This window comes from Lissotriton helveticus, chromosome 3_2, assembly GCF_964261635.1.
Source record: "Lissotriton helveticus chromosome 3_2, aLisHel1.1, whole genome shotgun sequence".
NCBI lineage: Eukaryota > Metazoa > Chordata > Amphibia > Caudata > Salamandridae > Lissotriton > Lissotriton helveticus.
Window position 1 is genome coordinate 497,675,262 of NC_136062.1, and position 23,035 is coordinate 497,698,296.

At 47.8% G+C, this 23,035-nt stretch overlaps 1 protein-coding gene across 4 annotated transcripts in view; it reads right to left on the minus strand.

Moving 5' to 3' along the window:
* Positions 1 to 23,035, minus strand: part of CELF1 (CUGBP Elav-like family member 1) — a 427,681-nt gene that overhangs the window by 20,342 nt on the left and 384,304 nt on the right. The gene's annotated exons all lie outside the window — the stretch shown is intronic.

Genomic DNA, 23,035 nt, shown 5'->3' on the forward strand with positions numbered 1-23,035 from the left:
CTTTCTTTTTTTTTCTCGTAGCCCAGGTGGGCGTCGACGTCCCACCTTTGGTGTATTTCCGGTGACGTCGGCACGCTTCCTGCAAAAGCTCCCACTCTTGGGCGCCATCTTCGGATTATTTTGTCTCGTGTTCGTTTTGTTACCGAAGTTATGGCAATGTTCAACTAAAGTTTTTCCACCGCTTTAACCTTTAAGGTTTCTTTTTCAAGTATTTGTCCTTGTTTCAACCACCTTTTCTCTCCAGCCTCATCTTTCTGGCAGAGGTGGGTGGGTTCGCTAGTGAATCCAGAAAGATCTTCAAGCTGCAAAACTACACAGACAGGTAAGAAACTATTAGTTTTGCAGCGTGAATCTTTCTGGATTCACTATGCTGTGCATAGACTTTGTAGCGGTTTCTCATGTTTGTGGCGGCTGGGTGGAAGGTGAGCGTTGGTTATTGAATATGTGTTGAAGCACCTTTTGTCCGACTTGTGCTTCCTTGTTCATCTGTATACCCACACAGTAGTGCTTCGTGAACGTGTGCACTGAAGCCCATGTTGCCGCCAGGCATATGTCCTGAATTGCTGTGTCAGCTAGGAAAGCTATTGTAGCTCCCTTTTTCCTGGTAGAGTGGACACGTGTCCCTTCTGCTAGTTCCTGTCCTGCCCGCTTGTGGTCGAACTGTATTGTTTGGGCGATCCATCGCGCAATTGTTCCTTTAGTTACTGGTTTCCCCATGAAACTGTTAGCGAAGGACACAAAGAACTGCTTTGTTTTCCTGTGTTCCTTCGTTCTCTCAATGTAGGTCATGACTGCCCTTCTGGCGTCCAGAGTGTGCAGTGCTCTTTCAGCTCTTGTTGCCGGCTTTTGGAAGAAACTCGGTATCTGTATAGTCTGGTTCATGTGGAACCTTGACACCACCTTTGGCATGAAGTGTGGGTCCGTTCTCATCACCACCCTATCATTGTGTATCTGTATGTAGGGTTCTTGTAGCGTTAGTGCCTGCAATTCGCTCACTCTGCGCAGTGAAGTGATTGCTACCAGGAAAGCTGTTTTCATGGTCAGCATTTCTAGGGAGGCCTTGTGAATTGGCTCGAAAGGCTCCTTCATGAGTTCCGTTAAGACTAGGTTAAGGTTCCATGCAGGTGGTGGCACCCTCTTTGGTGGTGCGATCCTCTTTGCTCCCTCCAGGAATCTCTTAACAATTGTGATGTGAAGAAACTCTTGACCGTTTCTCCTCTCGTGTAAGCGACTATCGCTGCCAAGTGAACCCTCAGTGAGGATGAGCTTAGGTTTTTGTCGAGCAGGTGCGTGAGGTACTTTAGTACTGTCGAGTCCTTCTGCATCTTATTGTGTAGCTTTTTCCTCCTGCACCACAGTGTAAATCTCTTCCATTTTGCTACGTAGCACTTCCGTGTGCTGGGTCTTTGTGCCTCCCGAAGGACCCTCAGGGTGCTTTCTGGCAGTTTCAAATGCGCAAACTCTATGACCTCAGGAGCCACGCTACGAGGCTCAGGCTCTCTGGCTCCGGGTACAGCACTTCTCAGTTTTGCATGGAGAGTAGGTCTTTCCTTCTACCGAATCTGTGGGGTGCACTCTGTCATCTTCATGATCTGCAAGTACCATGTCTGCCTGGCCCCCTGCGGTGCGACCAGTATCAGGGTCATGTTGCTCGCTCTGCACTTGCTGAGTACCTTGTGCATCAGCGGTATCGGGGGAAAATCGTAAGCAAATGTCCTGGACCAGTCTATCCATAGGGCATTCCCCAGGGAGCCCTCCCCAGGCTGCCTGGATGCAAAGTTTCGGCATTTTGCATTCTGGCGTTGCAAATAGGTCTACCGACGGTGTCCCCCACCTGTCGAAGAGCCTTCTTGTTTCTTGTGCATTGAGTTCCCACTCGTGGGATGCCGATGTCTGTCTGCGGAGCCAGTCTGCTTCTACATTGTCCTTTCCTGGTAGATGTATGGCTAGCAGGTCTATCCTGAGTGGGATGGCCCATCTCCATATCTCCTGCGCTAGCTTCGAAAGCAGGGCTGATTGTGTCCCACCCTGCTTGTTGATGTAAAACAAAGCTGTTGTGTTGTCTGTCTGGATCAACACCCTCTGGTTGTACAGTTTTGTTTGGAAGGCCTTTATGGCTAGGAAAACTGTCTTCAACTCCAGGTAATTGATGTGTCTGGCCGCATCTGCTGGTGTCCACAGGCCTCTTACTTTGAGTTCCTCCATGTGAGCGCCCCATCCCTTCTGGGATGCGTCCGTGGTGATGGTCACTGTTGGCGTTGGTGGTGTCAAGAGGGCTTCCCCCTTGTTATGTTCCCCATGTTCCACCATGCCATCTCTTTCTGCACTGCGTGCGTTATAACCACTAGATCCTCCCAATGACCTGTAGCTTGTGACCATTGCTCCTGTAAAGGTCTCATGTGGAGCCGTACGTTTGGCATTAGGTGTATGCATGATGCCATCATGCCCATGATTTTGCTCGATGCCCTCACTGTCCGAGCTTGCCCTTTCTGGTAGAGCTGCGTCTCCCTCACGAGCGCCATCGTTCTCTTCTCGCTGGGGAACACCTTGCTCTGTAAGGTGTCGATCTGTGCTCCCAGGAAGATTTTTATTTGTTCTGGTTCCAGGGAGGATTTCCCCCAATGGATGGAGAATCCTAGGTTCATCGGTGTGTTGTCACTCTCTGCGCGTGCTGCTTGCACGTTTTGTATGAGCTTGCTTTGATCAGCCAGTCGTCCAGGTAAGGGTACACATGTATCCCTTCCCTTCGTAGGTGTGCTGCGACAGTTGCGAGGCACTTTGTGAAAACCCTTGGTGCCGATTTGAGTCCGAATGCCAGGGTTGTGAACTGGTAGTGGTCCTCTCCGATGATGAATCTGAGGAGGTGCTTGTGGCCTCTGTTCATTGGGATGTGCAGGTAGGCATCTTTTAGGTCTATGGTGACCATGAAGTCCCCGCCTTGCAATTGAGGAAGTACCTCTTGTAGGGAGGTCATCTTGAACTTTTGCGTTCTTACGAACTTGTTTAAGAATCTTAGGTCCAGGATGGGTCTCAGTTTCGTCCACCTTTGGTACCAGGAAGTATGTGGAGTATACTCCCTTGTTACTTTCCCTGTAAGGTACTGGTTTTATGGCTTGTTTTTGCAGGAGCTCCTTTGCTTCCTACCGAAGGAGCTCTAGGTTTTTCCTTGCTAGTGGCCTTCTTTTGGGCTTTCTGTCCGTTGGTTTTCCTCGACCACTTGTAGCCTAGGTTTCGTCGGGATTGTGTATTCCTTCATCCTGGCGTAGAAATCTTTTTTCCCGCTGCAGGATGTTTTCCATTTCGGCCTCGAGCCGTCTTTTCTTTTTCTCCATTTAGGCCGCGTGGTCTGCGTCGAATGGATCGGCCACTCTTTACGGCACCGAGCCTACTTTCGGCGTCGAAGGTTTCGGTGCCGAGCTGGCTCTCGGGCCCTTTTCCTTCGTTGGCGCTGAAGCCCCCTTTGGGTCCTTTTCCTTCGGCGTCGAACGCTCCTTTTCGGGGGCGATTTTCGATGTCTTCTGCTGTTCTCCAGCTCTCGGCGCCTGGGAGTCCTTCTCAGAGGATCCGCTGTGCCTTGGTGAAGCCGCGGACACCGAAGTTTTCGGCGTCAGCGCTTTCGAGGTTTTGCTCTCAATTTTTCGAGACTCTGGGTCTCTCGGTGCCTTAGGGGCCGTAGAGTCTCCTACCTTCTTTGGAGTCTTCGTAATATCGGTCTCTACGACCGTGTAGCCGTCGTGTTCGGCGGTGGCGTTGTCCTCCTCGTCTGATGATAGCCCCAGGTCTCTAAGGGACGGTGGCTGTCCCTTGCCCTGCATGGTGGCGTTGGCTATCCTCTATCTCTCTCTCACTCGAAGCGTCTTCGGCGTGAAGGCGAAGCAGGCGTTGCAGTCCTCGCTCTCGTGGTCGACCGGTAGGCAAAGGTTGCAGACCGGGTGCTGGTCCTTCTGCGCGTACTTGTGGTGGCAGTTACGGCAGAATTTGAAAGGAGTGTTGTCCATCTCATGCGTTCAGAAGGCATTCTGAGCTTACATTCTCCGATGGACGTCGAAGTTCTTTAAGTTCTTCTTCTCCATCGTCCTCTTCGATGATGTAGTCTCCTGTAGTCTTCTCAATCTCTTTTCTCTCAAAAGGTGCGTATTTTTTTACTATCTCCAAAAATGTCTGGAGCCCTCTCGGGAACAATCCAGACCCAACCGCGGAAAAAAGAATCTGAAGGTGGCGCCCAAGAGTGGGAGCTTCCGCAGGAAGCGTGCCAACGTCACCGGAAATACACCAAAGGTGGGACGTCGACGCCCACCTGGGCTACGGAAAAAAAAAAAAAAAAGAAAGAAAAGACTACTAATCCGGACCCAACCACAAGACCGCGGAATAATGCACAGCATAGTGAATCCAGAAAGATTCACACTGCAAAACCATGAATGCCTGGCCCATTGTGGTGCCACCAGGATCAGCATCAGGTTGCTGGTTCTGCATTTGCTGAGTACCCTGTGTATCAGTGGTATCGTAGGCAAATGTTTTTGACCAGCTTATCCATAGGGCATTCCCCTGGGAATGTTCCCCTGGCTGCGAAGTATTGGCATTTTGCATTCTGGTGTGTTGCAAATAGGTCTATTGTTGGGGTCCCCCACTTCTTGAATAGCTTTCGTGTTTCTTGTGCATTGAACTCCCACTCCTGGGATGCCGAAGTCTGTCTGCTGAGCCAGTCTGCCTCCACGTTGTCCTTTCCTGGTAGGTGTATAGCTAGTAGGTCTATCTTGAGGGGGATGGCCCTTCTCCATATGTCCTGTGCTAGGTTGGATAGTGCGACTGATTGTGTTCCTTCCTGCTTGTTGATTTAGAACATCGTTGTGGTGTTGTCGGTTTGAATCAACACTCTTTGCCTGTACAGTTGTTTCTGGAAGGCTTTTAGGGCAAAGAACATGGATTTAGTTCCAGCTAGTTGATGTGCTTGATCGCATCTGTTGTAGTCCACAGGCCCGCACCTTGAGTTGGCTCATGTGTGCTCCCCATCCCTTCTGGGATGAGCCTGTGGTGATGGTCACTGTTGGGTTTTGTGGTGTTAAAGGCTTCCCCTTTGTTATGTTCTCCTTGTTCCACCACACTATCTCCTCTTGCACTGCGTGCGTTACAACCACTAGATCTTCCTAACTCCCTGTAGCTTGTGACCATTGTTGTTGCAGCCAATCCTGGAATGGTCGCATGAGGAGCCGTATACTGGGGACTAGGTGTATGCAGGACACCATCATCCCCATGATCTTGCTCGCTGTCCTCACTGTCAGAGCTCGTACTGTGGAAAAGTAAATTTTGCCATGTTCTGTGTCCCTACGCCTCATCCATCATATGTTATGTGTGCATGATCAATATGCATATGTTATTCCCCATTTCTGATTAAAGACGCAATTACGGTTGTGTCCACCTCTGGTATGTTAGTTTCCAGTCCTCGTGAATACTACGAATATCAGGCCTATGTAAAGTAATGTTGCCACGTTTCTCAGTGTGCACGTTATTCCATTATAAAGTCCCCGTTTCTAGGCCTCAAAAGGGCCCGGACCACAGATTCAGCTCCTGTCTCCTGAAAGCCTCGCTGAGGAGCGATACAGCCCCCACCTGTATCCTCGACCCTTCACTTACTTCCTGCCTCGCAGTGCCCGGTGCACCCCGGCTCTGCCTCTGAGTCTGCCAAAAGTATGTTATAGTTCCAGCTATCAGTTCAGTCCTCCTCTTCTGCATTCCTAAGCTACTGAACTGCATCAATAGTTTCCGTCATTGTCTAGCCTACTCGGCTCCACGTTAGAGAAATACTGTATTTAATGGTCATTTAATATTCTTCACGCACTACATGTAGAATAATGCATGGTCCAGTCTTAGAATCAGGTTAGCCTCTCCCCTCATGACTTCTAGTTCATATCAACATGTTCCCTAAACATTAGATACCAGATAGGGTTTAGGTACATGTCGCTCCGACCCTCCAGACTCTAGTCTCTGCTCCTAGCACAGAGTTCGTAGCCCCCAGCTTCTCCTAGTAACACGTCATTGCCAGTTTTCGCGCACCATTAGGTTAGAGGTCCCGGCTCCTTAGGTAGCCCCCTCCTATGTTTCCGCCCATTCATGACATATTCTGTTACGTTCACATCACATGTCTATGTATACTCCCAGTTACACCTCTTTTTACTGTTATCTCTCGCGACTGTTACGCGTCACGCCTTCTGCTCCACCCACTGTTACGCCTACTGCAATGTAATGCTATGTGTTCGCGCTATGTATATATATCAATGTTATGTTATTAAATGTTAGCGCGCTCATCCCAGACCTAGCCCCAGCAGCTGCTGGGCCTCTTTTTCCCCTGCTGGGTCCCAGTTGTCCTGCTGGGCCCTGTCATTCTGTTCCTATGCAGGTTGTCCTGATCCTGTCCCTTATGCTGTAATAAACCTGCAGAAACTCCTACTACCTCGAATCTTGACTCTTATTTATTGAGCTATCTGTTATTCATTCATTCATCCAAAAATAGGGTATTATTTATTTATTTACCACATAATGGCGCCCGAACAGGGACTTGCCCTTTCCCCACGCGTCGGTGAAGCCACGCCGACCCCCTGACCCTCTGCAGTCGTGACGGAACTCTTCTGCGCAGTGGCAGATATTTCTGCTCAAGTATCCCTCAGGCCCACGGAGGAGACGGAGGAGGCGGTCCAGCATCCGAACGAGACGGTGGAGGAACGCGGCGAGTCCCGACCAGAGCCCAAGCCGAGAGTCCAAGGTCCGAGGTATCCGGAGGTCCACCCGTAATTGAAGTCCGAAGTCCGAAGTTCGTCGTCGTAGTCCAGTCCCGTCCGAGGCCTTCCGTTCCGTGCTGCCCGGTGAGTACCATTGCTGGGGTAGTGTCTAGACAGGGTCAGTCTAAATTGACTCCTGGTCCGTGGGTTGGTGGTACCCAAGCCCACAAACGAAGTGTTCACCTAGGTGGATACGGGTCTTGATGTGTTCCTTTATGGGACCGGTATGTTCCGTACTGTTTTAGCAGTGCATCCAGTAACTCTAGTCTGTTCCGTTCTCGAGAAATTCTGTTCTGTTTCTGTTTTCAGTTTTTTCAGGTAGTATTCTGTTCGAACTGTTATTTATAATGTTGTTTAATGTATTTCCAATGTCGTGGTATGCCTGAATTGTTTTCCCAATTGTTATTGTTTTTCGTGTATTGTATTGTGTTCCGATTCAAGTTTAGAATGCCGCTCTTTTCAAAGTTACGTCAGTTAAAAACCAGAAAGGGTCTGCTGGAAGCAGCAGTTCCTGTTCCGCCTAGGGACAGTCCAGGTCACTTTATGTATCAGAAACATGGCATAAGCGCCATATTGTATCTAGATTTATGGGTAGAGTATACCAAACAGTTAGAAGAAAAGTATAGATGGCCCGTATCGGGTACATGGGATGCCGAATGTATCATGCGAGTAGAAGAAGCATTATGGAAAAAGAAAGCCAGACAGTCACAGAAAGATGCCATCGAGTTATGGCGTAAGGAAGCGCATAGAAGAACGGAAAAGGAAGTCAGAAAGTCAGAGTCAAGTAGAGAATCCCAAGAACGAGCCCAAGAAAGAGAATTAATCGAGATAGGTGAACAAGTCAAAGCCGAACAGTCAGACAGACAGAGGCATGCCCTTATTAAGGGTATGTATCCTCTTCTTGCCGAAGGTGTGCAAAAAGCGACCCCAGAGGCATCCAGTAATTTCCCGCCACCATTAGTTCCGACCAAGCTACGTCACAAACCGACCGCAGCTGATATTTTTATTTCGTCCTATTTGGACGACACAGTCCCCGAATATGCCAATCCTGTTCGCGCTCCGCCAGTCCCTGTAAACCAGGTAATTCATGTTCCTCCAGACACCGGAGTACCTGTTACGGTACCCCCGGTCCAGCCTATAGTTCCACTTCCCACTCTGCCAGGACGTAGAGCCTCAGTAGACGACTCCAGTTTAGGGGCCGCAGGAGGAGCTACTCCTCAAACCCCGCCGCCACACAAGCGTTTATCAGCACTCGAATTACATGCTCAAGCATCACAGCGTACTCCTAAGAGTAATAAGTCTGTTGCAGAAATCAGGCAAACCCTTAACGAATGTGTTTATGATCCAGTTCCAGGCGAATATACTATGGTTTTATATTCCTTACGTGTAAGGAGAGTGACCGAGTATCTAGTCACCTTGCCGAATATGAAAGAAGATCTAGACAGAATATATCGTTTCATCCGTACAGGGGATGATCCAGAAAGTATTGGCGAGATTATGTCTCAAAGGAAAGCCGAGATTCAGCTCATGATATTAAAGTTCCTGATCAATTGTCTAATAAGAGAACAAGATTACCCGTCTAAAGATCCCGCCGAAATGAGAATCCTGACAAGGTGGAGTGATAATATAGCCGAGGGTAAGCACAAGACCGTCAGTGCCATGGAGAGTATGTACAAGAAAATTCGTAAAGAAATAGTAAGGTTACACGAACAGCGTAAAGCAGCACAAGTAAGCGAGAAAGAAAGTATCTCTGATCCTGAAGAGGAAGAGAACGAGAATCCCGCCAGAATAGCGTATGTAGGAAAATCCAGATTTCCAGATCGCCATTTACGCCTAGAACCCAAGTTTGTTTTTCATCATCCAGCACCAGAACAAGGTTCTCTAGAACAAGTATTTCAAGCTACCGATCACATTCTGAAATCACGAGTCGGTTATAGTGAGTTAAGTACCATGCATGAACAAGAACTAGCCCGATCAGCAGTCCGATGGATTACTGATTCTACCACTTTTCCAGACGAAATAGTGGCACAAATGTTTCTGAAACTGCCCCCAGCCGAGCAACGACTGGTGGGTATGTATATGATCCAGCACCTCATTATTCTGTATGAGGGTCAACATTCTGATCCAGGCCCGTTACACGATATCCTGAACGAGTTACTCCAGTATAAATGGAGAGGTCTAGGTACGGACTTAATTATTGTCATTCTAGAACAGCGCCACAAATATAGAACGTTTTTGAACCCGCATTTTGTTCATGTCTCACCCCCAGAAAGTAAATCGTTTTATATAGACAGACAGAATCCGTTACGAGAAGTCCACCCAGTCCAAGGGGCGGGTGGCGTAATGCAACGAGTGTTTGTATACACTCCGATTTCAAAGATGGAACTCTTAGAAATGAAAAAATTAATTCCCTGTCATGACAAAGATCCAGCAGGGTTCCATAGAGAATTAAAAGACATGCTCCGTATGGGAGAATACACTTACCCAGATATCATTAAAATGTTAAAGGTCCTGTTACCCGCAGGGGTGTACGAAAAGTTAAAGGAAAAAGAATGGGAGGTGGGAGAGAAAAAGATCGATTGGACAGCTCTAGAAGCTGAAGACAAGGCGCGAGTACCAGGTACCGGTCTTGGAGATAAATGTAAAGAATTACCAGAATTATTGATTCAAGTTTTACCCAGATTATTGACAACTAGGAAAGAAGACTGGGATGCAATCTCAGCCTGTAAACAGAAACAAGATGAGGATATTAGTGATTTTTATTCTAGATTTGAGAAATGTTTCAGTATTAACAGTGGTCTCAAGACAAGTAGTGAGTCATACCCTCATCTTTTCGTTACCAAATTAGTCGAGAATTCAAGTCCACAAATTAAAAATCGAGTTTTGAAAGTCGAAAGCACCTGGCAAGCAAATACTCCGTCCCAGATGCTCCAGATGCTCCAGTATCACCAGAATAGAATCAGAGAAGAGCAAGAACACGAGAGAAAACGTATGAAAGACACGAAAATGAAAGTGCTAGTTGCACAATCTATTCCTCAAGACAGTCAGAAGAGGGGTCCGAATCAAGCCAGTCATCCTGCGGCTCCCGTTAAAGGGAACTGCAATTATTGTAAACAGCCAGGTCATTTTATAAACGAGTGTGCAGTTCTGAAACATAATATAGCTACTGGTAAGACTAAAGAAAGACCACGTCCACCTAGACAAGAACAAGTTTCACAGATTCCTCAGTCACAGAATGCACAACAGATAGTTACAGTACCGCAGCCTATTGCTGCAACACAGCACGTTACATCACAGATGTACCAGTATGCACAGTCTGAGTATCCAGAGTACCAGTCATATTCATGAAACAGCCTAGAGAGGGAGGTAGGCTTGCCTCTCATCGAGATACCTGTAGACCAAGAAGGTCCCTATGTTCATAGTCAAGTATTAGGGAAAGACAGAAAGTTCTTGATCGATACAGGGGCAAGTAGGACCACAATTAGTCACGCCGAAGTTCCAGGGGCTCCGCTCTCAGGCTCAAGAAATGTTTCCCTTGGATTTTCAGGAAAACCCATAGTTAATGAGATATCAAAGCCAGTTACTCTAGAAGTAGGTCCATTGTCCCGTACTACTGATCTGTTACTTACTAAGTCATGTCCAGAAAATCTATTAGGCATTAGGACACTGAAAGAATTAGGTGCAGTTATTTGCTGTTCCCCAGAGGGAATACGTCTGTTTCTACGTGACTTTAAGGGTCACTATGTGTTACGAGATTTTGATTCAAGATTGTCTAATGTTCCGCAGCATTTATGGGCGCAAGGTCCAACTGATGTAGGTTACATGCAAATCACACCCCATCGCGTGACTCTCAAACCAGGTGTAGTGTTACCCCGAATCAGACAGTACAGATTGCCACCTGAGGCTGTAGCAGCCTTATCCAAAATTATTGACGAGCTCATGGCTCAAGGAGTAGTTGTAGAAACTGACTCCAATGTATGCAATTCTCCGATCATTCCAGTCATGAAACGTACTGATCCAAATGCACCCCCAGTATATCGATTAGTGATTGATTTACGAGAGCTTAATAAATGTATTATTCCTCAGTATCCAGTTGTCCCAGATATTTCTTCCCTGTTAACAGCCATTGATTCCGAAGCCATGTTTTTCACTGTTATTGACCTCAAGAATGCATTTTTCAGTGTTCCAATTCATCCAGACAGCCAGTTTCTTTTCGGATTCTGTTTAAATGGAAGGAGCTATATGTTTACACGCGCTCCTCAAGGTTTCACAGAAAGCCCTAGTATTTACAGTCAAGCACTCAAGAGACAACTAGACAATATTCACATGCCAACTGACACTGCCCTGCTCCAGTATGTCGATGATCTACTGATCACAGCCCGTTCTGAACGTGCTTGCGAGCGAGCATCACTTACAGTTCTGTATTTTCTAGCCGAGATGGGGCACAAAGTGTCACCTTCAAAGCTTCAATTCTGTGTCCAGCAAGTGGTATACTTAGGACACTTGCTGTCCAAGAGGGGTAGGCAGTTGACACCCGACCGTATCCAGTTAATAGCGAATCTTCCCCAGCCCAGAACCCAGAAGGAGGTACGTGCTTTTATCGGCCTTACTTCTTATTGTAGACAATGGATTCCCCAGTATGCATTTCTAGCCAAGCCATTGATACAGTTAACGACACAGGAGGCAGCCGTATCGACTGTCCTCCCTTGGACATCTGACCATACACTTAGTTTCAACGAGTTAAAGAAAGCCCTATGTCAAGCTCCAGTTCTAGCTACACCGAACTACAGTAAGCCTTTTACACTTTTCGTTACTGAACGCGAAGGTACAGCATTATCCGTTCTCACGCAAGACCAAGCAGGTCAATACAAGCCCTGTGCTTATTTTTCGAGCACATTAGATCCAGTCGCCCAGGCGTTGCCTGCGTGCCTCAAGTCAGTTGCAGCCACAGCACTAGCTATCAGACAAAGTGATTCCATAGTTTTAGGACATTCCCTGACAGTACAAGTTCCACATTCAGTAGAAGTTCTTTTAAACCGAACACAAACTCAGCACTTGACAATTGCACGTTTAACAGGTTATGAATTGACACTGTTCCAGCCACACATAGAAATTAGACGCTGCAACGTTCTGAATCCTGCTACACTGTTACCATCAGTTAGTTCAAATCCAGACCCACATGATTGTGTGGAAGTAGTTAACATTACGACTAAGCCAAGACAAGACCTGACAGATATTCCGTTATCAGATCCTGACCTGACACTTTATGTGGATGGTTCATGTATGAGAACTAGTACAGGAGAACTAGTCGCCGCGTATGCAGTGACTACTGACACTGAAGTTATTGAAACACACCGTATTGATACTCTGTCCGCTCAAGCAGCAGAGCTAGTTGCTCTGACACAAGCCTGTATACATGCCAAGAACCTGAAGGTTAATGTTTACACAGATTCACGTTACGCATTCGGAGTTGTACACGACTTCGGAGTGCTCTGGCAGGAGAGAGGTTTCATGACTTCTCATGGAACCAAGATTCAGCATGGTCTCCTTATTCAAGCCCTGTTAGATGCCATACATTTACCGACATCTATTGCTATCATGAAGTGCAAAGCACATACGAAAGTTACTGACATTATTTCCCAAGGTAATGATTTAGCAGACCGCACAGCCAAGCTTACAGCACAGACTCCAGACATTCCAGTAAACAAGACACATATTCCAGATCTGACTACATGCATGACAGTTAAGGACCCTACTCAAGATGTCATAGATATCCAGTCACATGCTACTCCCGATGAAATCAAGAAATGGTCTGTACAAGGAGGGGTCCAGACAGATCAAGGATGGTTAACGAAGGGTAGAGCCACATGGTTTCTCCCCGATTCTATGGTTCAAGTCATTATCAATACCGCACATAGTCCAGCACATTTAGGAGAAAAAGCTATGTTAGACAGTATCCAGAACATTTGGTTCAACAAGCATTTACGAGCTGCAGCCAAGCAGAAAGTCCGTACCTGTATGATATGTTGTCAGTTTAATCCAGGTAAAAGTGTCCCGGTGGAACAAGGTGGTTTCCAGCCCCCTGACCACCCTTTTGAGGTCCTCCAGATGGATTATATTCAAATGGAGCGATGTCGAGGTTTCAAGTATGTCCTTGTAGTAGTATGTGCCTTGTCCAGGTGGACAGAAGCATATCCAGTCCCAGATTACACAGCCGCGACCACTGCCAAGCAGTTGGTTCGTGAATTTTTCCCTAGATATGGACTCCCTAGAGTCGTATATTCTGATAACGGTCAGCCATTCTCATCCGAACTCATGAAACACGTTTCCCTGTTGTTAGGGTACCAGTGGAAGTTCCATTGTGTACGCCATCCAGAAGCAGCTGGACTAGTCGAAAGACATAATCAGACTCTGAAAATCCGTATAGCAAAAGTCTGTAAAGACAAGGGTGTGGACTGGTTAGTAGCTTTGCCAGTCGCTCTGTTTTACATGCGTATGGTCGCACATTCCAGATCAGGTCTGTCCCCGTATGAGGTCGTTTTCGGCCGCCCCCCTAACATGTGGGGTACTCCTAGACCCCGAAGTATTACCGATGTTTCATGTAATATGCTGACAGATTACCTAGCTTCCTTGATGTCTGCCCTCAACTCATGTCGTTCACAGGTTGCTGCCGCATTTCCAGACAATACCGAGGTGGCACCGCACGAGATCGTTCCAGGTTCCTTGGTGATGATCAGAAATTTTGACAGATCAAGTCCGCTGGAACCACGTTGGAAGGAGCCACGTCAGGTCCTCTTGACCACCCGAACTGCCGTCAAGTTGGAAGGCAGGAAGGGGTGGGTACACCTTTCTCATGTAAAACTTTTCAAAGGACCGAAGCCCGTCTTCAAAAACATTTCCAAGAACATTTCCCAGGATTCAAAGGATTGCCAGAACATTGTTTTAAAGGACTGTCCCGCACCGAACATTATTACAACCCCTCCCTTGTTAGAGAAAACTCCGCAACAGGAGTATAAGTTAAAGCTCAGGTCTAATAAGTCAGCCAGTTTGATTGTATAAGTCCTCCCCTAGGTGAAACGGTTAAATTGTTTCTGACATGTATAAAATAGACCCCCATAGTGAGAGAGTCAGTCGAAGTTCACTTCAATGTATCGTTTTTCTGAGTTTCGTCTTATTTCTCAGCATAATGATTTCCTGCACCAGCTATGCTTTCTATCTGTGTTTTTCAGTTCCTCATGTAAATATGTCTGCTCATGCTACAGTAGAGCACACGTTTAGTGATCTGCCTCCTCACGAATATTCATACCGCCTCGCAATGCGTAATAACACATTCATCCGTATGTTACATTATTCACACCAGACCAGCAATACCACTAATTGTTGGGTGTGTGGTCGACTCCCCCCTTTCCAGACACCGAAGGGAGTTCTGCCACTGTTTCCTTATCCATTCTCACACAATGGTTCGTGTGGAGCATGGTCCACGTTAACGTCATCCTCAACAGATATGTCTTTTCTTAACAGTGCATGTTTCCCAGACAAGCAAGGTTTCCCCCACAGAACAGGTTTAGATCTAGAAAACGAAGTATATAATATAGGAAATTATTCGTCGAATTTCATGGTCCTGAATGTTCAGTCTGATACTACTCCAGACTCACCCGCTATTTCAGTACTACCAGTCAAAGGCGAATTATGTGTCCGTAGTTATGGTTCTGTACATATAGGTCATAGTGAATGTACTACTGTTATCCAGTATAGTGACAGTAGGAAATCTATTTTTAAAGCTTCACGTCATTCTTATTTTATTTGTGGTCAAACTGCATATGTCCGTCTGCCCCTCGATTGGGAGGGAACATGTTACATTGCTTTCCTACTGCCACCTGTTTTTCTAGCCCCACCTGACTATCATAGGAATTCTTTCTTAGTACACACTAGACACAAGAGAAATCTCCCGATTATCGATTATACTGAAACCGCCGCAGAGCAATTCATTGATATAGATAAAGGTGTTTTCCCTTATTTAGGTACAGTTGTAAATAGTAAGCTAATTCGTAGGTTAACCAGAACCCTCGAAGCAGTAGTAGATGAGACTGCCTCTGCTCTAGGTAACTTAACTGAAGAGCAATCCTTTATGAGAATTGTCGTTTTACAGAATCGTCTCGTCCTTGACGTCATACTGGCCGATAGGGGCGGGGCCTGTAGAATTCTCGGATCCAGTTGTTGCATTTTCATTCCAAATAACGCGCCGTCTGTTTATTCAGCTATAACCAGACTCCATAAAATTACCCATCTGTTACATCAAGATCCAGGCACCTGGACATGGTCCGGTTGGTTCTGGAATATAATTTCCGCATGGGGATGGAAAGTCCTGTCCTTCCTAGGTATTGCAGTAGCGATCATATTTAGCTGCTGCCTCTGTATACAATGTGGCCCTGCGATTTGCAGTATGTGTGCTACCTCTTGTATTCCCAGTCCCAAGCCCCGTTCTAAATCCCGTTCCAAGACAATTCGAGACGAGCAAATGGTACTGTATGAAATGATAAACGGTATCATGAATATTGATGTTTCCTGATGGAAACGTAGTGACAAGGAGGGAATGTGGAAAAGTAAATTTTGCCATGTTCTGTGTCCCTACGCCTCATCCATCATATGTTATGTGTGCATGATCAATATGCATATGTTATTCCCCATTTCTGATTAAAGACGCAATTACGGTTGTGTCCACCTCTGGTATGTTAGTTTCCAGTCCTCGTGAATACTACGAATATCAGGCCTATGTAAAGTAATGTTGCCACGTTTCTCAGTGTGCACGTTATTCCATTATAAAGTCCCCGTTTCTAGGCCTCAAAAGGGCCCGGACCACAGATTCAGCTCCTGTCTCCTGAAAGCCTCGCTGAGGAGCGATACAGCCCCCACCTGTATCCTCGACCCTTCACTTACTTCCTGCCTCGCAGTGCCCGGTGCACCCCGGCTCTGCCTCTGAGTCTGCCAAAAGTATGTTATAGTTCCAGCTATCAGTTCAGTCCTCCTCTTCTGCATTCCTAAGCTACTGAACTGCATCAATAGTTTCCGTCATTGTCTAGCCTACTCGGCTCCACGTTAGAGAAATACTGTATTTAATGGTCATTTAATATTCTTCACGCACTACATGTAGAATAATGCATGGTCCAGTCTTAGAATCAGGTTAGCCTCTCCCCTCATGACTTCTAGTTCATATCAACATGTTCCCTAAACATTAGATACCAGATAGGGTTTAGGTACATGTCGCTCCGACCCTCCAGACTCTAGTCTCTGCTCCTAGCACAGAGTTCGTAGCCCCCAGCTTCTCCTAGTAACACGTCATTGCCAGTTTTCGCGCACCATTAGGTTAGAGGTCCCGGCTCCTTAGGTAGCCCCCTCCTATGTTTCCGCCCATTCATGACATATTCTGTTACGTTCACATCACATGTCTATGTATACTCCCAGTTACACCTCTTTTTACTGTTATCTCTCGCGACTGTTACGCGTCACGCCTTCTGCTCCACCCACTGTTACGCCTACTGCAATGTAATGCTATGTGTTCGCGCTATGTATATATATCAATGTTATGTTATTAAATGTTAGCGCGCTCATCCCAGACCTAGCCCCAGCAGCTGCTGGGCCTCTTTTTCCCCTGCTGGGTCCCAGTTGTCCTGCTGGGCCCTGTCATTCTGTTCCTATGCAGGTTGTCCTGATCCTGTCCCTTATGCTGTAATAAACCTGCAGAAACTCCTACTACCTCGAATCTTGACTCTTATTTATTGAGCTATCTGTTATTCATTCATTCATCCAAAAATAGGGTATTATTTATTTATTTACCACAGTACCCTTCTGGTACGGACGTGTCTCCTTCAGCAGGGCAAGTGTTCTCTTGTTGCTAGGGAACACTTTGCTCTGTATGGTGTTGATCTGTGCCCCATGGAAGATCTTCACTTGTTCTGGTTCCATTGAGGATTTCCCCCTGTGTATTGAGAATCCCAGTTCTGTTAGCGTTTCTGTGACCTGCTGTGCATGTTCTTTGCATTTTTTGTATGAACTTGCCTTTATTAAGCAGTCGTCGAGTTAGGGGTATACATGAATCCCTTCCCTCCGTAGGTGAGCTGCCACAGCTGCGAGGCACTTGGTGAAGACCCTTGGCACGGATTTTAGTCCGAAGACCAGGGCAGTGAACTGGTAGTGTACTTTGTTGATGGCAAATCTCAGTAGATGTTTGTGCTCTTTTCATGGGAATGTGTAGGTAGGCGTCCTTTAGGTCTAAGGTGGACAAAGTCTCCGTCCCTTATCTGAGGAATGACCACTTAGAGGGATGTCATTTTGAATTTTTGTGTTTTTATGTATTGGTTTAGGAACCTGAGGTCCAGGATGGGCCTTAACGTTTCGTCCACCTTTGGTACGAGGAAGTAGTTAGAGTACATTCCTTTGTTTCTTTCTTTGAATGGTACGGTTTCTATGCGGAGGAGTTCTTGTGCTTCCTCTATGAATAACGCTAGTTCTTTTGCTGAGCGCGCCCTTCCTTTTGGTTTCCGGTTTGGCGGTTTCTTTTCCAGTTCTATGCAGTATCCGAACTGTATGATGTTCAGTATCCATTTGTCGGTTATTTTCTTCCATTTCTGGAGGAAGTGCTTTAGTCTGCCTCCTACTGGTGTTACATGTTCATTGATCTTTAGTCCATGTAACCCTTTTTTGTTGACTTTGTTGTGCCCCTCCCATAGAGGTGTCGTGTGGGTGGGCACGCTTGGTGGTGCGGAGTCACTTTGAGGTGGGTTGCTGGCCCCCTCTTCTTGTTTGCCCTCGTCCATTCGCCCTCCCACGAAAGGACTGGCACCGAGGCTGGTATTGCCAGGTTTGTTTTTGCTGGCCCTGCTGTGCTCGACTGTCTCCCTGGTAGCTCTGCTAGAATGTCTGATGTGACGTTCCCGGCTGGTTTCCCCCTCTTCCGTTTGGTCTCCGTTTTGGGGTAACTCTTCTCATTCCTCTGAATTGCAAGGCCCCCATGGACTTTGCAGTCTCATTTTCTTTTTTGAGTTGGGTGAGTTTCTCAACCACTGGTGCTCCGAACAGGGTTTCTCCATTAAAGGGGGTGTTCAGAATGTTATTCTGTACTTCCGGCTTGAGGCATGAGATCCTCAGCCAGGCATGCCTTCTTTCTGTGACCCCGATCATCAGGAGCCTGCTGGACGTGTCTGCCGCATCCAAGGATGATTTTAGGCATGAGTTTGCTATATTCGTGCCTTCCTCCACCAGATGTGCTGCCCTTTGTTGGTATTGCTCAGGGAGGTGTTTGAGCAGCTGCCCGACCTCGTCCCAATACTGGTACGAATGTCCGTTGAGTAGGGCATTAGAGTTTGCAATTCCCCAGTGTACTGCTGCATTCCTCTCTATTTTCCTTCCAGTGACGTCTATCCTCTTACTTTTTTTGTCTGGTGGTGGGCCTGAGTTTGTGGGAACGTTGGCCCTTTTCCTGGCTGTTGCTGCAATGATTGAGTCAGGCGTAACGGATCCCTGGATGTAGGTAGGATCTTTAGAGGAGTGTTTGTATTTCTTCTCTGTCCTAGGTGTGACAGACCTGCAGCTTGCTGGTTCTTTGAATGCCTCCCTCCCCTGGGTCCAGTACACTTGGTAACATGGGGAGGAACTGACTCCTTGTTTGAGTAGGGAGCAGGGTCTCTAAGAGGAAGCAGGCCTTTGGTGTTTCTTCCTCCAGTTTCACTCCATAAGCTGTTGCCGCATTCATGATGACCTGATGTTGTAGATCCCAATGTCATCTGGCGGCGAAGGCCTCGAAGGATACGTCTCCACGGCCTCTTCTGGGCTTTCGGCGTCTAGGTCCTGTCAATCCAGGTCCTGCGCCACCGAGCCCAAACTCGTGCGCTGGTCTTCCTCACCGTCCTCATCATAGTATAGGCCCTCTTCCTCTTGGTGTACTTGGGGCTCTGGAGTTTTCGGCGGCTCTTCGGCTTCAAACTCCTCTTCGTCCTCGCCTTCGACGATCGTCGTCGCCGGGATGGTGAACCTTTTCATCCGACCGTCTAATTCTCTTTTCTTTTGCAGGATGTTATCCATTTCGGCCTCAAGCCTTCTATTTATCCTTTCCATCACGGCGGCCTGTTCGGCGTCGAGTGTTTCGGACGATCTCTTCGACGTAGACGTTGAAGTAGCCTTCGGGTCCTTTTCCTTCGGCATCGAGCGCTCCTTTTCGGGGACGTGCTTCGACGACATAGGCTTTTCTTGTGTTTTCGCTATCTGGGAGTCCTTTTCGAAGGATCCACTGGGCTGTTTGCCCCTGGATGCAGCTGCGGGCATCGATATTTTCGCCGCCAGTGCTCCTTTCGTGGACTTACTCTGTTTTTCGAGAGTCTGACTCAGGCTTTAGAGAGTCTGCCGGGGTTTATGGGGTCAACGTCTATCCTACCTCTTTTGTAGTTTTCTTATCGGTCTCTAAGACCGTGAGGTCATCTGGTCCCTCGGCGATGTTGTCCTCTTCATCACTGGAGAGGCCCAAGTCCCGAAGCAACGGAGGTTGGCCTTACTATGCATGCTGTGGTTGGCTATCCTCTGCCTCTCTCTAATCCGGAGAGTCTTCGGGGTGAAGATGGAGCAGGCGTTGCAATCCTTGCTTTCGTGGTCGACCGGCAGGCAGAGGTTGCAAACCGGGTGCTGGTCCTTCTGCTAGTATTTGTGGTGGCAATTGCGGCAGGCAGAATTTGAACAGAGTCTTCTCCATTCCTGTGCTCAGGGGGCCCCCTGTGTGCGCATTCTCCATGAAAGTCTTCGATGTTCTCCTCCTCCTTCGTCGTCCCGGCTCAGTGATCTTGTTCCTGGATGTATTCTCCAATCTTTTTCGGTAGATTTCAGTATTTTCCTTCTTTACTCCAAAAACTCTGGAATCTCTTGGTGACAATCCAAACCCAACGGCGGAAAATAGAATCTGAAGATGGCACCCAAAGGTGGGAGCTTCCGCAGGAAGCGTGCCGACGTCACAGGAAGTACACCAGAAGGTGGGACGTCGACGCCCACCATCGGCTACGAAAAAAAAAAGAGAAAAGACTACGATTTCGGACCCAACCACTAGACCGCGGAATAATGCAACATAGTGAATCCAGAAAGATTCACGCTGCAAAAATACCACACCCAACTCAATACGGCAAGAAAAACAGCCCTAGATCGCAGACTGGAAAACAGCTCCAACAACTGCAAAGTGCTATGCAACATCGTCAAAGAATTCTCCAACTCCCCAGATGCCACCAACTGCATTACCTCTTTGCAAGAACTCTGACCACCTCTCCTCCTTTAACAGCACAATCCTCAAGATCCACAACAACTTCAACCCCAAAAGCACAAAAAGAAAACTCAACCAGGTGCCCCCTCCACCACCAAATTAGATCCCCAGATTACAAACTGGAAACCCCTCACTCCAGAAGAGACAGCATAAATTATGAGAACAATCCATTCCGGTCCTCCACTGACCCTTGCCCCCCAACTTATCTACTACCTAAGAGGAAGTATAAAGCCAGAACAGGGGGCAGATCCTTCAGGGTTGCAGCGGCCAAGTTATGGAACAGCCTGCCCACAGACATTCGTCAGATTTCTCAGCTTCTCCCATTCAGAAGACGTATCAAGACCTGGCTCTTCCCCCAATAAATGTCTGTTGATTGGTCTTCCCGGTTATCTGTCAGTAGAGTATTCTCCAGCGCCAGGAAGCCTGCAAGGTATCAGTCGCGCTTTATAAATACTCAAAATAAAATAAATAAAAGGAACCCTGATCAGCACCCACGTCACCATTATCATCAACACTTCAATCCAAAGTGGAACCTTCCCAGACAACCGGAAACATGCAGAAATTGCAGTTCTCATGAAAAAAACACCAAAAGCACACCCAAAGATCTCAGCAACTACAGACCCACCTCCATCCACATAAATCCAAATGTAAAACTCTGGTAAGGCAGTGGACGAAACACTACAAGACAGATGCTAGGACAGCCTACAAAAAGGCTCTCAAGTGACTATCACATTCTATGTTTTGAGATAGTTAAAGAACTACCTGGGTCTAATACTCAGACTACCCCTTGCGCTCTTACTGGAATGCAATGTGAGAACCTTGCGCTCTTTATGGAGAAAGTTGAAAATATATATTCTGCGTGGCCAATGATAACTTGTTAAATATCTCACACACTACCAACACCACCCCTACTTCTGTCCAGTACTGGGGTGCCTCTGATCCACAATAATGTAAAATCCACCATTAGGCTGGAAGCGTGGTCCCTCTTGGAACTTAGCACTTTTAACTGGCTCCTGGTTAGAATCATTATGAACTTAAGATGGCCGCCTGATAGGAGCTCCTGTTAAGAGCTCCTAGAGTTTGGGATCCCAATATCGGATTTTATCCCCGTTAGCACCCACAACTTCGAGGAATCGCAACAAGAACAAGTAACTGGATGCAAAATGAACAATTGTACCTGATTTGCGGACGGCTGGAGCTCAGCGTGGGTTCGTGCGCCTGATCTGTGATCCGGGATCGCCTGGGAGGCGCGGGTCAGCAGAGGGGCTCGAGTCGGCTGAGGGCTCCCACGCTTGCACCGGACCAGTGGCGGTTTCGGATAGCCGAGCTGGTGGCGGATCCAGCGGCCACTGAGGAGACTGACACCGTTGGGCACGACTGGAGTTCACCGGGAGTGCTGTGCTGCCCACGGTGAGGTCTCCAAATCGCCTTTGGTCTCGCCCGCCACCACCGGAGCGGTCCTGGGGACAGGACTCGCACCTGGAGCACCGCAACCATTGCAGCCATCTGCGCACCTGCAACAGCCGTGGAGACAGGCACCGCTGGGCACGTTTTGAGCTCAGCAGGAGTGCGGTGCTGCCCACGGGAGATCACTGGGAGCCTCTCGCCGATGCCCGGTCGGTCGGTCGGATCGGCTGGAGCAGGCTCATCAGAGGGTTCCCATGCCTGCGCCGGACCATCGACGGATCTCTGAGCTGATCGCTGGGCTTGCTGCAGATCCTGTAGCCACTGAGGAGACTGGCTGCGCTGGGCGCGACTGGTGCTCGCGCTGCCCTCGGGAGGTCTCTCTCGTCATCGCGGGATGGATCTTGGAGAGAGGACGCTCACCGGGAGCATCGCGCCTACCCCCAGATGGTCAGATCAGCTGGAGCTGGATCAAGCTGCGCGGCCCGCAGCGACAACAGCCACTCCCCGCGCCCCCCTCTGCTGCCACCGGGATCTACCGTGAGCGGAGCTGCAACCTTTGCAGGGGTGCTACGAGCGGCCGCCTGACTCTTTACAAGGTGTGTGCACACAAGTTTACTTTCCTGAACACTTATGCCGGTTTTCTCTCCCTCTGCCCGGTTTCCTAAAGTGATATTTTCTTTCAAATTAAACTATTTTCGTCGACTGGGCAGTGTCTCCATTGTCTAAAATGGCGGGGGCCATAACTGGAGCAATAAATCGCCCCACTGCCCCCAGATGACCATGAGGCTGCATACCAACTCGGTCAGTGGTCACCTACACGGAGATAAGTCTCTCTCCTCCCCACCAAGCAGCAACAAAGAAGCAGCAACATAGAAGCAGGACTGACTCGACCTGCCCTCAGTAGAAAGGGAAACTGATCTCTCTAAATCCCAACAACAACAGACAAAGGACTAATACTCTTGCCTCTCTATACTCTATTTTGGCGGCCATCTTGACCAGTCCTCCACTTTGGTGGCCATCTTAGACTAGTCATCCTCATTAACTCATACCTAAGGCTATACTCCTCTATTTTTCTTTTCATGCTCACCGCCCTATTACCGCACCCACCCACCCACCCCCCCCCCCTCTTCTACCTACACCGCTTCCATCATGGAAAGCATGGGCAAGCACACATACAAAATTAACTACCCACCCGAGCTCACCAAAAAAAACGCCAAACGCTTCAAACACAACTTCCTGAAGGCCCACCCTGAAACCCCGTTTGTGGACACCTACTTCTCACTAATTAATGGGGCCACGAGCACTGATATCATCCTCTACACTCTACGTAGAGCACAGTGGAGGAAAATGTTCCTCTCCACTCTCACTATCTCCACCACTAGAAAATCTGCTCATGGGCTAACACTCTCCATTACACCATCCCAACTTTTCCCTGGCAAAGCCACTATCTCCATCTACAACAATGGGATCATCCTATTCCAATCCACAGACCGGAACCTTGACCTACTCGACAACCTGTTCCCCACCTTCATAGATCTTCTCTCCAACAGGCGGACCTCCA